The sequence below is a fragment of the Ascaphus truei genome, chromosome 1, assembly GCF_040206685.1.
Source record: "Ascaphus truei isolate aAscTru1 chromosome 1, aAscTru1.hap1, whole genome shotgun sequence".
Lineage (NCBI taxonomy): Eukaryota > Metazoa > Chordata > Amphibia > Anura > Ascaphidae > Ascaphus > Ascaphus truei.
The window spans coordinates 65838504-65843406 of NC_134483.1; positions in this window are offsets into that span (position 1 = coordinate 65838504).

A 4903-nucleotide genomic window follows, 5' to 3' on the forward strand; every position below is an offset into this window, starting at 1 on the left:
GGTATAGCATATAGTATATGTATTTATTTTAGGACTATAATGTTTTTGTTCTGTACAGTAAATGGTAAAGAGGAAATAAATGTAATTAAAAGCAGAAACAGCAGCATCAGCAGCAAAACCTTAGTAGGGATCATAATCATACTGTAGCTTGCATTGCTACATTTTTCAACACTACAGTAGTGTGAGGGAAGGACTCACCTATGAACATTAGAGCCACCTTCTCCCGATAATGAGATACCTGTAGATGATATATTCCTATTAGCCCAGAAGAGAAGGATGCTGCGTAGACATGTGTCAGACTGAAGTGCTACAATAACCTTGACAATGAGAAATTACACACATGCTTTTAGTGGTAGTAATTCAAAGTCTGTAAGCTTTCAGAAGGATAAGGACACTTTTTTAAACACCGCAGCAAGATAAAGCACATGCACCAAAGACTAAAGTCAATACTGGAATGTTAAAGCCAGCAGTAACACATTCAGTGAAGTGTTAGGAAGAAGACAATGCAAATCTAAATGTATTTTACACATTAGACCACCTTTTATGTCTCTTGTGTGGCACACTTTCCTGTTATGGCATTGTATTGATAAACTTAATTGCCATTCCAGCCATTAGGCAAGTTGAATGGAATATGATGGAGTTTTCAGTGCATTTTGCCCCCACGCCCACAATAATTTATATACCATCTTAAGATAAGAATGGCACAAAATGTAGGAGATAGTTTAATCATTGATGTGTTTATCTTACATTGGGTGTTTAGTAGAAAACATTTCTAAATACCGGTGAAAGAAATAACCCGTGACCCATAACTTAGTCTATCAAACATTCATAAGCCCTTGAAGCTTTAATGGAATGAACACGTGATTGATCAGCTAAAGACTTTCCTGCCACCCTACATTATTATTGGGTACTTTCCTTTTGTGATATTATTTGAGGAATATGCTGTTCTTGCAGTTTTATGCTCCATACCCTATTGAAAATGTAAAGTTTACATAACTAAGGGGAAACATTTGGAATTTTATAAAATATGACAGAATTAAATTAATATGTCATATACTGCATTTAACATTAGGATATCTAGATTTATTGTTTTTCAAATTCTGTGAAAGTACAGTAGATAGCACAACACGTTCTTTATTAATTTGGAGAAGTGCAAGGATTTCAATTGCAGCAATTGGTAAAGGGAAATTAGTGCTTTGCTTGACTAACTGTTTCAAAAACTTTGCAGGATCATGTTGCAATACCTCATATTAGAATTTAGTAGATCTCCATCAATCTGAATAATAATAATAAAAAAGCTAATATCATCGACCTTTATGTGAGAATAGAGTTAAGTATAGATACAGTATGGTGTAGGATGGCTTGCAACCTCCAAAGAACTTGATTAACATTGTACGGTATATCTCACAAATATTAGTTACATGTATTCTAGATGCAATTCATTTTTTAATTAAATATTTAAAAAGAAAGTGTCACTCATGTCTCTGTTCAGGATAATACTTCACAATTTACTATTTTATCTATACGCCATTAATCAAGTTACTGTATAGCTTTATCTGATTTGTTTATTGATACTGCAATACCAAGCACTGTGTCACTGTTTTTATATATTTGCATGCGGCAGAAATGGAGAGACACTAAACATCACACTAAATTAAATACACAATTTACAGTTTAAGAAACTGTAAGTAGAACAATGAAGGAATGCAACAAGTGTATATACAGTAGTACACACAAATGATAGGAATTATACATATGTTAGAGAACAAAACTAATAAGGATGCCACTAAGATGAAATACCCTTATAGCCTTCAATTTAAAAATTAACCACAGTGCATTAGGGATTGGATTTTTATTATGTTACAGTTCCTTTTCCAAATATGATAACGGTTCAGCTCCTGTTTAGTTATTTAATTAAGCAAAGAGACATGCTCTTGTTATATCACTTGCTATGTATATGCATTTTTATGCATATTTTTGGTGTGCATATTGTCATAGTAGTCAAGGACTTTTTACAAATTTAGACCGGAATCATTCACTAGGCAAAACAAGGTAGTAGAACAAAATGAAGTTTATTCGGGTAAGCCCACGTACACACAATGAATACACAAAATACAGATGAAATACACACTTACTGGGGCTCTGGGGGGTCGAAACTAGGCTCTGTAAGGAATCGGGGAACACGTCCTTTGCAATGTGTTCCCTCCGTACCTGTCTTATCTCAGACCTCCGCTCTGGCACCAGCACGTGCGCGCACCTCCGCTCTGCTTACAGAGCGTGCACGCACAGTTTTTCGAGTGTGCCACAGATCTTAGCTCCTCCCCCTCGGACGAGCCATGCTTCTCTCACATGTGACACGCACACGTGACGACGTGCACTGCTCCCCAGCTGCGTGGCAAGTATTTAATTAGCCCACATGTCCCTGCAGCCAATCCTTGCCTCTGCAGAAGCCGCGCCTCCACTCCGTCTCCCTTGCTACTGTTTCCTGTTTCCCATAAGTACCCTGCTCTCACTCCGTCATTGCGGAGCATAACCTCTTGTAGCCTTGAGCTCCTTCTTCCGTTGTGCCCTGCTTCTTGTCTTGTGTTTACCTTGCAGTTAACCCTTTGTGTACTGACCCGGCTTGACCTTGGAATCTCTCTGGATACTGACCCCGGCTTACCCTCGACCTTGCGATATCTCCAACCCAGACCACGGCTATACGGACCTCACAATTCTTCCCTCTCCAACCTCAGACCACGGCTATACAGACTTCCACAATTCTGACCTCTCCAACCCCAGACCACGGCAAACGGACTTGACTATTCTGAACTCTCCATGCCAAGACGTTGGCAAGTATCCACTAACCCATTCTCTCCAACACAGACCCGGCTACACTTGACAATCCGCCTGCCAGGCACGCTCCCGCTGCTGTGGGTGTGTGGTTTACTACTTCCCCATCTCAGTACCGAGGTCCTGTCTTGCAGCATGTACCGACAAGTATTCTAGTATTCTACAAGTGCCGACGAGTATTCTAAAACAAATCTGGGGCAATCACCAACAAGACCCAGGTACATGCTGGGTACATGCTGCAACATTTCAGTGACATTTCTGCAGATAGACTAATGGCCCATCGGATTAACAGTGGGAGTCCCTGGCAGTCCTATTCAAACTTCTACAATCTCCACCCCCCTAACCAAGACCCAGTAGACGTAGACTATATTTCGCAATTTTTGGCAAGATGTAATCTACAGTACCATCTCTCACGGACGAGGAGCTCAAAGCCCTAAAGGGTAAGATCACCCAGGAGGAATTGGCACAAGCCATAAGCACACTTAAGATAGCCAAAACCCCTGGTCCAGACGGCTTCTCAAACGCCTATTATAAAAAAATTAGAGTGCCGCTCTCCCCCTTTCTACTCGATATGTTTAACTCCTTCCTAGAAGGAGCCCCGATCCCAGGCACAATTTCGGCTGCCAACCTAGCTATCATCCATAAGGAAGGAAGGGACCCGCTGCAATGCGGTAACTACAGACCAATCTCCCTGCTTAACACAGACCTGAAACTCTTTAGCAAGATCCTAGCAAACCGGTTAAACCCTATTCTCCCCAGACTAATTCATATAGACCAAGTGGGATTTGTGTCAGGAAGACAGGCCTCTGACAACACCCGCAAAATTATTAATATCATCGACCACGTGCATCTCAACAAACTCCAAGCTATGATCCTCAGTCTAGATGCCGAGAAGGCCTTCGACCGTATCAAATGGACCTTCCTAGATAAAACCCTGCTCAAATTCGGCTTCTCAGGCCCGTTTCTAGAGGGGATCAGGGCACTTTACCAGAACCCCACGGCATACTTGAAATTACCAGGAGGACAATCCAGTCCGATCCATATTAGAAACGGAACCAGACAGGGTTGCCCCCTATCCCCTTTGCTATTCGCAATATCAATAGAACCACTGGGGGCCCAAGTTAGAGCAGACCCGAACATTACAGGTATAACTATAGCTGACAAAAATTATAAAATATCCCTTTTCGCGGACGACGTCATTCTGACCCTAGCTAACCCACATATTTCCCTGCCCAACCTACACAAATTATTAGATCAATTTAGTCAGGCCTCAGACTACAAGATAAACAGGGACAAATCTGAGGCACTGAATATATCCCTCCCTGAAACCACATGGAAACTTCTCCAATCAAACTACAAATATAGATGGAACATGTCCCATATAAACTACCTAGGAATAAAAATTACTAAAACATATTCCATGCTATATAAAACTAACTATCCCCCCCTATTTAGTCAAATTAAAAGAGATCTTGAGACATGGAATACATACCAGATTTCCTGGTTTGGCAGAATCGTCTCCGCTAAAATGAATATTCTTCCACGCCTGTTATATTATTTCCAAACCCTTCCAATCCCAATACCACTAGCCGAGCTAAAAGACATACAAAAGCAGATAATGCAATTTATATGGAAGCATAGAAAACCCAGAGTCCCGAGGTCGGTGCTTATGGCAGCTAAAACGAGAGGCGGACTGGGAGTACCAGATGTGGTCAGATACTACCACGCGACCCAGCTCAGACAGGCAGTGGTCTGGAACAAGCCCCCGTGTACAGCCTGCTGGTTGGAAATGGAGGCTAGCTATGTATCCCCTGTCCCTCTCCCAGTATTGTTATGGTCCCCAGAATATAAAGAAAAACCTCCCCAGAAATTTGAACTAGGAGCAATGAAATGCAGGTGGTCTATTTGGTCCAAAAACAGAGGGAAATATGGCCTAACTTCACCCCCCTCCCAACTCATCCCCATACTTGGGAACCCTGAATTCCCTCCGGGATGCACCCAAGCCCAAATCTGTCTATTTCAGGACCTTCATATTAACATGGTAGCGGATCCACTAGAGAATAACGAAGCT